The sequence below is a fragment of the Equus quagga genome, chromosome 6 (genome assembly GCF_021613505.1).
Source record: "Equus quagga isolate Etosha38 chromosome 6, UCLA_HA_Equagga_1.0, whole genome shotgun sequence".
NCBI classification, from domain to species: Eukaryota; Metazoa; Chordata; class Mammalia; order Perissodactyla; family Equidae; genus Equus; species Equus quagga.
The window spans coordinates 79,500,360-79,513,141 of record NC_060272.1 but is presented as its reverse complement, the minus strand read 5'-3'; positions in this window follow the sequence as shown (position 1 = coordinate 79,513,141).

Here is a 12,782-nt window from a genome sequence, read left to right as displayed (position 1 = left end):
TCTGAGGAACAGGAAGGATGAATGCTTTGTGAATATCACTCAGCCACAAAAACGTTTGCTTCGGCGATTTCTAATGAAAGCCCTGAGTTAGGGAAAGTCACTATTTTATTTTCAGACTCCGTAGTTAGAAAACAACAGCTTCAGCTATGCCGACTGCTCGGTTGCAGTGTTTAATAGTGACGCTGCACAAACACCGTTTGCTCAAACGGCTCGGCACCACAGGCCCCTCGCTTCTTTGTTTATTGTGGTAAAATATACGTAACATAAAATTTACCATTTGAAACATTTTTAAGTATATAATTCAGTGGCATTAAGCACGTTCACATTGTGATGCGACCATCACCACCATCCATCTTCAGAACTTTTTCGTCTTCTCAAACTGAGACTCTGGACCCATTGAACAATAATTTGCCGTTCACTCCTCCCCCAGCCTCTGGCAACCACCATTCTGGTTTCTGTGTCTATGAATTTGACTGCTCTAGGGACCTCATGTCATACAGTATTTGTCCTTTTGTGACTGGCTTATTTCATTTACCAGAATGTCCTTAAAGTTTACCATATTGTAGTGTGCGTCAGAACTTCCTTAGGTTTTAAGGAACAACGTTCCATTGTATGCATAGAGCACAGTTTGGTTATTCATTTGTGAGTAGATGGACACTTGGGTTGCTTCCACGGTTTGGCTTTTCTGACTAGTGCTCCTATGAACATGGTTGTACAAATATCTGTTCAAATCCTTGCTTTTACTTCTTTTGGGTATATACCCAGAAGTGGGATTGCTGGACCATATGGTAATTCCATTACCGTATTTTTGAGGGAACTCTGTGCTGTTTTCCACAGTGGCTGCACCATTTTGCATCCCCACCAACTGTGCACAAGAGTTTCAATTTCTTCACATCCTTACCAAAACTTGTTGTTTTCTGTATTTTTTTTCTTTGATAATAGCCATCCTAGTGGGTGTGAGGTGATATCTCATCGTGGTTTGATTCTCATTTCTCTGATGACTGGTGACGTTGAGCATCTTTTCATGTGCTCATTGGCCATTGGGTATCTTTTTTGGAGCAATGTCCTTTGCCCATTTTTGAATCAGGTTGTGTGATATTTTTTGTTAGCTGTTAGGCCCTTTGCTTTTGCAGACCAGAGAGAGAGAAAACAATTCTATCAGTCAGTCAGTCAATCAACATCTCCTAACCTTTCTGAGTGCAGCATCGTCCTAAGCTGGTGCTCAATTCTGTTCAGATGGCCACACCGAAAGCAGCCTCAAGGTAACAGGACTTGGTGTTTTCTTGCAGGCTAGTTATCTGGAATTTACCAAGGGGTTTTACAGGGGCTGCAAACCAGATTGTGGGAAATAAGGGAGCACAGGAGTCCCCCCATAAATCAGTGAGGAAAGCTCTCTTGGAAAGGTCCTCACTGCCCTGGCCGCAGGAGCCCTCTGGGTCCTAACTTCAGCCTTCAGGTGGGATCTAACCACGGGGAGGAAAGCAGTGCCCCTGGAACAAAACACGCTTTGGCACTGATGCCTCTTCCAGATAAAAGCTTACATTCTTTTTTTTTTTTTTTAACATTTCTTTGAAACTGGGGACTTCACATGATTTAGGCTCGTGGAAAGCTGTCGTTAACGTGCACTCTTCTTCACCACTACATGGACCTTTACTCCACACGCTCTCTAAACACAGATAATTGCCATGGTAACCACAGTGCTTCACGACTCTCACACGTACACTTGCACCTTTCTTAAAGAAACACAGAGCACAACAATGTGGAATTAAAACAGTAAATCATTTGAATGTTTTTTATTTGTTGGTGCATAGTTGTCAGAATTTAGAGAAGAACTGGACATTGTCACCCACTATCAATTGTACTTGGAAAAAGTAGACGTTTGGCCGGGCCCTTTGACATCTCGCCAGAAAATAGGGTCTTGTTTGTAACATCGTGTAAGGAATGACCAATGAGTTTCTAAATTGTTGGGGTCAGAAGACTTCCAAAGCAGAAAATGTCATTAAGAACACCAAGTACTGAATAGTATAGATTTTTACATGACACGTTCACTGGGCCAACTATCTTCAGTTACATTACAGTTATGATTACTCTAAAGTTGGTAAAATTTTGCGCAAACATGTTTTTTTGGTAGTGTCTAATTTTATCTTTGGTTGTTTTTGGAAACATGAACGACAGTTTTGCTGTGCCTTCAAAAGTCTCTCTTTTTTTTTGGCTAAGTAAACAAGTCTTTTCTCGCCCTATGAATACATGATGAGTGGTCAGCAGAATGAAACCCATATGAAACTTTCATCAAGAGGCATCTCCAAGCAGCTTCTAAGTGACTGCAGCATCTGGGGCGTTGGAGACAGAGCAAAGCCAAGGACCCGCGAGCTGAAGAGAAGTAGTTACAAATGCCTTCAGCAAGCCACTTTCCCTTGGTTTTGAGCGTTTCACACTATGTTGTCTATGTATGAGAAAAACATCTTTCTGTAATTCTCCACGTGATGAGGACTAGCTTTCCTTGTGGCTAATGGAATGTAGCTCTGATTTCTCTATCATTAACTGCTCTGTCTCTGGAATACTAGTGTTTTGATGAGAGAGAAGAAAGGCCCCTCTTCTGTTTGATTGTTTTCTTTTAAATTAAAAGTAGTAATAAATCTAACTCAACCAAAATAACTGCTCAACATTTCATATTAACATAGCAGTGAAGATGAACTTGGGCAGTGTATGATAAATGTTTCTCTGTGCTTAGATTGGAATGCCTCCAAACCCTTAACTCCCACACCAATTTGGAAAGGCCTACCTGAGGTTTTTATATCCTTAGCCTGAAGATTCATTTTTCATTTACAAGATAGAGCCCCTAAGTTTCAAGGACAATCACGCTATACTTCTGTAGAAAGTACACAGAGATAATGTTGGAATGAGGAACTTTTTTTAACCTAAGAAATATATTATTTGCCTTCCAAATCTACCATGTGTATGCTCTTCTATAATTTAATTATACTTCTATTACTCTAAATTCTATGAGGTAAGAAATAAATCAACCAGAAATCTCTTTATTAACCGTGTACCTACTATGTGGGGGATTAAGAACAGATGTGATGTAATTCTCACTCTTCCATTGCTGTCTTGCCAAAGAAGATGGTGCATGGAACGCCAATATAAGACAGCCTCTCTCTGAGCCTGACCAGCCAACTGAATGTTCTCTGCTTTCTTGTGCATGGGATGGAGTAGTCAGGGATGCTTTGGGGAGGAGGTGAGACCCAAACAGGTACATGAAAAATAGCTGGCATTTGAAGGAAGAATAAGTGATGACGTGAGAACTCAGTTGGTTGATGGACCTCTGTTTGAAATAATCATTACTTGTTTCATTTCTGTGTTTAAAAGAGCCCCAGATGCTGGAAGATGTAGAGGTCTTGTCTTCACAGAGTTTATTTTAGTTGGGAGTGAAGAGAGGGATGGTCAGTTCAGACCTGGGAGATGAGATCTTCTTCAAGTCTCATGTTTGCCATAAACTTGCCTGCCACAGGGAACGTGCCCGAGCTCGGCCTCCTGCCCGGAATGCCTGTCTACTGGATAGTTCCGCCTCACCTTCCATCTCAGTTCAAACATTGCTTCTTCAAGGATATACTCCCTGATGTCTCTGGAAAGGTAAAAATCACCCCCCTCTCATGAGCGTTCATAGTCCCTTGTACTGTCCTTTGTGGCTGCGGTCATAACTTTATTTTTATTTTTTTATTGAGGTATAATTGACATATAGCATTGTATTAGTTTCAAGTGTACAACATAATGATTTGATATTTGTGAAATGATCACCACAATAAGTTTAGTTAACGTCCGTCGCCATACATGCAGAATTTTTTTTCTTGTGATGAAAACTTTTAAGATCTATTTCTTAGCATCTTTTGAATATGCAACACATATTATTAACTATAGTCACCATGTTGCACGTTACATTCCTATGACATTTCTTTTATAACTAGAAGTTTGTACCTTTAGATTTCTTCACTCGTTTTGTCCCCCCACAACTTTATTTTTGTTTATGTTATTATTTAATTATCTATGTAACCCCTATTAGACTGTGATCTCCATGAGGGCAGAGGCTATCCTCTGGTGTGTTGAACTGTGTGTCTCTAGTACTAATATCTGGTACCTAGTACTTGCCACAGTATGAGCTCAGTGAACATTCGGTGGCTGAGTGCTGCTGCAGCAGCCGGGTGGGTTCCTGGTGGGTGCTGTGCAGGTGTGGATTGCCACTTAGCGATTCTCATACCCCTCCCCTTCCCACAGCTCTGTAGGGCTCACCTTTATTCAGTTCTCATCATCTGGCTGCGGACTCTTCCTATAAGGTCCTAAATGGTCTTGCTGTCAGCATTTTTGCCCTTTTTCATGTACACAACTGCTCTTCCAGCCAGAGTAAGCCTCGGAAATGTACACCTGGTCGTGCTCTCCACTGAAGGTGAAAGCATCTCGGTGGCGTGCTCATCTGCTTCTCTCGCGCCTCTCTGAGGCCCCTGACTCTGTCCCCTTGTGTCCTCTGCAGAGCCTCCTCCAGCTTCCTGAACCCTTTGAGGTGTTTCCCACTTCTCTGACTTTCACATGTCGTTCCTCTAGGCTGGAATAACTTTGCCCCTTATCTTTTATCTGAAGAAATCATACTCACTCTCAAGACCTGATCCAAATGACCCCCTCCACCAAGACCTCTCCAATCAACTCCGTGGTTTCCTCTTCACCATCAGCTCTGCAGGTAGATAGCTCCGCTTTTTGCCTTTATCACACTGGACTGCAATGATTACCTTGCATGTCTGTCTCACTGGCTAGACTGAGTTCGGGAGGGCGCAGAGCATGTGCTTCATGTGATTATCCCCATGATAATTTGTCTCCGTCATTTAATACAGTATCTGTCTCTTAACAAATATTTTAAACGAATGAATGAAAGAAAATCTCTCTTATGAGTCTTTCCACATCATCGGAATTTACTATTTTATTTTTTTCAAGACTGTCAGCTCTTCTCCTAAGATCTCAAGTTTTTTGGAGGCAAAAATAATATCTTACATTCTCCTCATATATCATTTTGTGCTAATTGCACATAATAAGAACTCATTAAACATTCACTGATTGAACACTAGAAAGTAAGCCCTTTTAACATATATTTTATTGTTGTATACAAAATAATTTTGGCTCATACAAATACTGTTAGAAAAATACCAGAAATACAATTTGTCACATAGTCTTGTGGAAATGTCATTTTAAATAGTATGTCTCCACTCCTTCTTTTGAAAGATTGCTTCTTTCACATTAATGCACAAAATTACAACTGAGGCTTTTGAAAGTTTTATTTTTGAAACAGATTTATTCCAGTTAATAAAATTTCCTATGCAAGTTCATAATTTTTTTCTGAAACATGAATTAGAGATTCAGTAACAGATCATACTAGTGAAAATTGAGATTTCATGCTTTAGAATCGTGAATTGTTAAATAAGTTCGATAAAGGCACTTTTCATTGAGAATCCAAGAAAACCTAAAAGAATCATCAGAATTGGAGTTGAGTTGAGTGGGATTGTTGAAAATTGTTTAGGCAAGTGGTTCTCAGCGTGGTCCGGGGCCAGCAGCGTCAGTGTTCCCTGGGCTCTGGTTAGAAATGCACATTCTCAGGCCCCACCTCAGACCCACTGAATCTGGAACTCGGGGTGGGGTCCAACAATCTGGATTTTCCAAGCCCTCCAGGTGATGCTGATGCACCCTAAAGTTAGAAAACCACTGCTTTAGTTGAAACCTTTCCCCAGTTCGGTGACTTCTCTTTCTTGGCAGAGGGCCATTGGACCTTTGCTTGGCTTCTTCCACTAAGTGGAGAACTCATCTCAGAATGAGGAAGCCCACCAGACTTTGGAATAGATTTGGTTGGTAAAATATTCTGCCTACCTCCTTGTAGCTTCCATTCTCTGAGCTATCTTGTGTTCTCTGGAGCTCTAGAAACTAAAGAAAACTGTGTTCCATGGCACAGCCTGGAGCTCCCACGCTCCCTCTCTGCATCCTTTGCCAGGGAAACTCCTAAGTCTGTCCACCAATCCACAAAGACACGTTTTCCAGTTTGTGCATCATGTCCCCTGGGTGTATTTCTGCTTGTCTGGATCTCCCTTAGCATTCTAGATTTGGGGGGAACAGACTAGATGCAATCCTTCTATTCATGTGGCTGAAGATTGTGTTCACCGTTTTGTCCATCATGTCATATTGTTTACTCTCATTGTTCTTTAAGTAAAACTAAAGCATAAAGAGGAAAAACCATTCCACATTACTTTTACGTGAGCTGTGGTGGCGGTTATGTGGGCTTTTGCCTTCTGGTACAGTTTATTTTATTTTTTGAGTTAGTTTTGTTTTTATTTAAGTATTTTTTTGAGATTGGGTTTATTCGCGCCTGAATCTTTAAAGGGAAGATCAAAGATAATCACCAGGTGGACAAATTTAGAAAGCAAAGTTATTGCCATGGGAATTTCTCTCCTATTTTCAAATGAGCTGTGCTTGCTTTTAATCCTAATGAAATTTACGGATAAGTTTATTGACTGCAATAAATTCCATTTTAGGTATACATTCAAGTTACAAGATGGGGAAAAATATTCATTCAAATAGAATGATTTTTAAAATATTTTACTTCTCCACTTTTCTTTGAACTTTTCTTCACTATTTTGCCTATACTTTAAAACGAATGGGCTCTTTTTTGTATTTCTGGTTTCATATATGCTTATGAATATATTACTTTTTTCCCAGCTTTGTTGAAGTATAATTGACAAGTAAAATTGTATATGTTTAAAGTGCACAACATGATGATTTGATATACGTATACACTGTGAAACAATTCCCATCATAGATTTAATTAACACATCCATCACCTCACATATTTTCATTTTTTTGGTGAGAAAACTTAAGTTCTATTCTCTTAGCAAATTTTAATTACACAATATTGTTTTATCCCCTGTAGTCACCATGTTATACATTAGATCCTCAGACTTTATTCATCTTATAACTGAAAGTTTGAACACTTGTACCAGCCTCCCCCGATTTTCCCCACCTACTAGCCCCTGGAAACCACCATTTCATTCTGTTTCTATGAGTTTGACTTTTTTTTTCTAGATTCCGTATGTAATTGATACCATGCAGTATTTGTCTCTCTCAAACTGGCTTATTTTGCTTAGCATAATACCCTCCAGCTTCATCCATATTGTTGCAAATGGCAGGATTTCCCTCTTTCTCATGGCTAAACAATATTCCATTGTATGTATATACCACATCTTCTTTATATTGTTGATGCTCACTCAGGTTTTACCATATCTTGGCTATTGTGAATAATACTGCAAAGAACGTGGAAGTGCACGTATCTCTTTGATATCCTGTTTCATTCCTATGGGTATATAACCAGAAGTGGGATTGATGAATCATGGTATTTCTGTTTTTAATTTTTTGAGGAACCTCCACACTGTTTTCCACAGTGGCTGCATCAATTTACATTCCCACCAATAGTGCACAAAGCTTCCCTTTTCTCCACATCCTCACTAGCATCTGTTATCTCTTGTCTTTTTTTATAATGGCGGTCCTAACAGGATTAGGGTGATATCTCATTGTGGTTTTGATTTGCATTTCCCTGATGATTAGTGATATCAAGCACCTTTTCATGTGCCTATTGGCCACTTGTATGTCTTCTTTGGAAAAATGTCTATTCACATCCTTTGCCCACTTGTAAAATTGGGAGGATTTTTGCTCTTGAGTTATGTGAATTCTTTGTATGTTTTGGATATTAACCCCTTGTCAGATATATGGTTTGCAAATATTTTCTCCCAGTCCGTAGGCTGCCTTTTCATTTTATTGATGGTTTCCTTTTCTGCACAGAAGCTTTTCAGTTTGATGTAGTCCCACTTGTTTATTTTTGCTTTTGTTGCCTTTGCTTTTGGTGTCAAATCCAAACAATCCTCACTAAGATCAATATCAAGGAGCTTACCTCCTATATATTCTTCTGGGAGTTTTACGGTTTCAAGTTTGAAGTTCAAGTCTTTAATTAATTTGGAGTTGATTTTTGTGTATGATGTAAGATAGCGGTCCAGTTTCATTCTTTTGCATGTGGCTGTCCAGTTTTCCCACCATTTAATGCCTTTCTGGCATTGTGTATTCTTGGCTCCTTTGTTGTAAATTAATCGACCATATATGTGTGGGTTTATTTCTGGACTCTCTGTAATGTTCCATTCATCTATGGGTCTATATTTGTGTGACTAAAATACTGTTTCGTTTACTGTAGCTTTGTTATGTACTTTGAAATCAGGAAGCGTGATGTCTCCAGCTTTGTTTTTTCTCAAGATTGCTTTGGTATTTGGGATCTTTTGTGGTTCTACAGAAATTTTTGGACTGTTTGTTCTATTTCTGTGAAAGATGCCACTGGTATTTTGCTGTGATTGCTTTTGGTAGTATGGATATTTTAAAAATATTAATCTTTCCAACCCATGAGTATGGAATGTTTTTCAATTTAGTTATGTTTTCTTCAGTTTCTTTCATCAACGTCTTATAGTTTTCAGGGTACAAATATTTCACCTCCTTGGTTAAATTTATCCCTAGGTATGTTATTCTTTTTGATGCATTTGTGAATGGGATTGTTTTCTTAATCTCTCTTTCTGATAGTTTTTTATTAGTGTATAGAAATGCAACTGATTTTTCTACATTTATTTTGCATCCTGCAACTTTACTGAATTTATTTATTAGTTCTAACAGTTTTTGGTGAAGTCTTTAGAGTTTTCTATATTATAATATCATGGCTTCTGCAAAAAGAGACAATTTTGGTTCTTCCTTTCCTATATGGATGCCTTTTATTTCTTTTTCTTGCCTAATTGCTCCAGCTAGGACTTCTAGTATTATGTTGAATAAAAGCGGTGAGAGTGGGCATCCTTGTCTTGTTCCTGATCTTAGAGGAAAAGCTTTCAGCTTTTCATTGTTGAGTATGGTGTTAGCTGTGGGTTTGCTATTTACAGCTTTTATTAATTCGAGGTACGTTCCTTATGTACCCACTTTGTTGAGAGCTTTTATCATGAAAAGATGTTAAAGTTTGCCAAATGCTTTTTCTGCATCTATTCAGATACTTATATGATTTTTATTCTTCTATTTGTTAATGTGGTCTATCAGGCTATTGATTTGTGTATGTCAAACCATCCTTGCATCACACTAATATATCCTACTTGACCATGGTGTATAATCCTTTTAGTGTACTGTTGAGTTTGGTTTGCTAACTGTTTGTTGAGGATTTTTGCATATATGTTCATCAGGGATGTTAGCCTGTAAAATTCTTTTCTTATAATGTCCTTGCTTGGCTTTGGTATCAGGGTAATGCTGGCCTCATAAAGTGAGTTAGGAAGTGTTCCCTCCTCTTCTATTTTTTGGAATATTTTGAAAAGGATTGATATGAATTATTGTTTAAATGATTAGTAGAATTCACAAAGGAAGGCATCTGGTCCTGAACTTTTCTTTGTTGGGAGATTTTTGACTACTGGTTCGATCTCCTTATTAGTAATTGCTCTGTTCAGATTTTCTATTTCTTCGTGATTCAGTCCTGGTAGGTTGTATGTTTCCAGGAATGTATCCATTTCTTCTAGGTGGCCCAATTTCTTGGCATATAATTTTTCATAGTAGTGTCTTATGATCCTTTGTATTTCTGTGGTATGAGTTGTAGTGTCTCCTTTTAAATTTCTGATTTTATTTACATGAATCTTCTTTTTTTTTAAGTTTAAAAGAAAATTTATTTTTATCATTTAAATTTATTTTTATCATTACAAATGTTCAGACAGTATATTCTCAGTTCTCAACAAGTACTTCTTTTTTTTTTATTGTGGTAACATTGGTTTATAACATTATATAAATTTCAGGTGCACATCATTATATTTTGATTCCTGTGTAGATTACATCACGTTCACCACCCAAAGACTAATCCATCACCACACACATGTGCCTAATTACCCCTTTCACCCTCCTGCCTCCCTGCTTCCCCTCTGTTAACCACCAATCCCATCTCTGTCTCTGTGTGATTGTTCATTGTTGTTTTTATCTTCTACTTACGAGGGAGATCACACAGTATTTGACTTCTCCCTCTGCCTTATTTCGCTAGCATAATACCCTCAAGGTCCATCCATGTTGTTACAAATGGAAGCATTTCATCGTTTCTTATGGCTGAGTAGTATTCCATTGTATATAAATACCACATCTGCTTTATCCATTTGTCCCTTGATGGGCACTTCGGTTGTTTCCAAGTCTTGGCTATTGTGAATATTGCTGCAATGAACATAAGGGTGCATGTATCCTCATGTATTCGTGTTTTCATATTCTTCTTATAAAAACCCAGCAGTGGAATAGCTGGATCATATGGTAGTTTGATTCTTAATTTTTTGAGGAATCTCCATACTGTTTTCCACAGTGGCTGCACCAGTTTGCACTCCCATCAGCAGTGTGTGAGTTCCATTTTTTCCACATCCTCTCCAACACTTGTTGTTTCCTGTCTTGTTAATTATAGCCATTCTGACTGGAGTGAGGTGATACCTCACTGTAGTTTTGATTTGCATTTCCCTGATTGTTAATGATGTTGAACAGTTTTTCATGTGCCTGTTGGCCATCTGTATGTCTTCTTTGGAGAAATATCTGTTCAGATCTTTTGCCCATTTTTTAATTGGGTTGTTGGTTTTCTTGCTGTTGAGATGTATGAGGTCTTTGTATATTTTGGATACTAACTCCTTATCTGATATATAGTTTGCAAATATCTTCTCCCAATTGTTAGGTTGTGTTTTCATTTTGTTGATGGTTTCCTTTGCTGTGCAGAAGCTTTCTGGTTTGATGGAGTCCCATTTGTTTATTTTTCTATTGCTTCCCTTGCCCAGTCAGTCATGGTAATTGAAAATAAGCTGCTAAGACTGATGTCAAAGAGTGTACTGCTTATGTTTTCTTCTAGAAGTTTAATGGTTCCAGGTCTTATATTCAAGTCTTTAATCCATTTTGGGTTAACTTTTGTGTGTCGTGTAAGATAATGGTCTACTTTCACTCTTTTGCATGTGGCTGTGCAGTTTTCCCAACACCATTTATTGAAGAGACTTTCCTTTCTCTATTTTGTGTGTTCTTGGCTCCCTTGTCAAAAATTAGCTGTCCATAGATGTGTGGGTTTATTTCTGAGCTCTTGATTCTGTTCCATTGACCCATGTGTCTGTTTTTGTGCCAGTACCATGTTGTTTCGGTTACTATGGCTTTGTAGTATATTTTGAAATCAGGGAATGTTAGGCCTCCAGCTTTGTTCTTTTTTCTCAGGGTTCCTTTGACTACTCGGGGTTTTTTGTTCTATATAAATTTTAGGATTCTTTGTTCTATTTCTGTGAAAAATGGTCTTGAAACTTTGATAGAGATTGCATTGAATCTGTAGATTGCTTTAGGAAGTATGGACATTTTAACTCTGTTAATTCTTCCAATCCAAGAACATGGAATATCTTTCCATTTGTTTGTATCTTCTTCAATTTCTTTCAACAATGTTTTATAGTTTTCAGTGTACAAGTCTTTCACCTCTTTGGTTAAGTTTATTCCAAGGTATTTGATTCTTTTTGTTGCAATTGTAAATGGTATTGTATTCATAATTTCTCTTTCTGCTACTTCACTGTTACTGTATAGAAACACAACTGATTTTTGTATGTTGATTTTGTATCCTGCAACTTTACCATATTCATTTATTGTTTCTAAAAGTTTCTTAGTGGATTCTTTAGGGTTTTCTATATATAAAATCATGTCATCTGCAAATAGCGACAGTTTCACCTTTTCCTTTCCAATTTGGATCCCTTTTATTTCTTTTTCTTGCCTTATTGCACTGGCTAGGACCGGCAATACTGTGCTAAATAAGAGTGGTAAAAAAGGGCATCCTTGTCTGGTTCTTGTTCTTAGAGGGAAAGCTTTCAGTTTTTCTCCACTGAGAATGATATTAGCTATGGTTTTGTCATTTATGGCTTTAATTATGTTGAGGTACTTTCCTTATATACTCATTTTATTCAGAGTTTTTATCATAAATGGTTGTTGTATCTTGTAAAATACTTTCTCTGCGTCGATTGAGATGATCATATGATTTTTATTCTTCATTTTGTTAATATGGTGTATTACATTGACTGATTTGTGGATGTTGAACCATCCCTCATCCTGGTAATAAATCCCACTTGATCATGGTGTATGATCTTTATAATATATTGGTGTATTTGATTTGCTAGTATTCTGCTGAGGATTTTTGCATTGATGTTCATCACTCATATTGGCCTGTAATTTTCTATTTTTGTGTTGTCCTTGTCTGGTTTGGTATCAGGGTAATGTTGGCTTTGTAGATTGAGTTAGGAAGCTTCCCCTCCTCTTCAATTTTTTGGAAGAGTTTGAGAAGGATAGGTATTAAGTCTTCTTTGAATGTTTAGTAGAATTCACTAGGGAAGCCATCTGGTCCTGGACTTTCATTTTTTGGGAGGTTTTTGATTACTGTTTCAATGTCCCTACTGGTGACTGGTCTATTGAAATTCTGTATTTCTTCCTGATTCAGTTTTGGAAGGTTGTATGAGTCTAAGGATTTACCTATTTCTTCTATATTATCCAATTTGTTGGCATATAGCTTTTCATAGTATTCTCTTACAGTCTTTTGTATTTCTGAGGTGTCCATTGTAATTTCTTCATTTTCATTTCTTATTTTATTTATTAGAGCCCCTCTCTTTTTTTCTTGCTGAGTCTAGCTAAAGTTTTGTCAATTTTGTTTATCTTTTCAAAGAATCAGC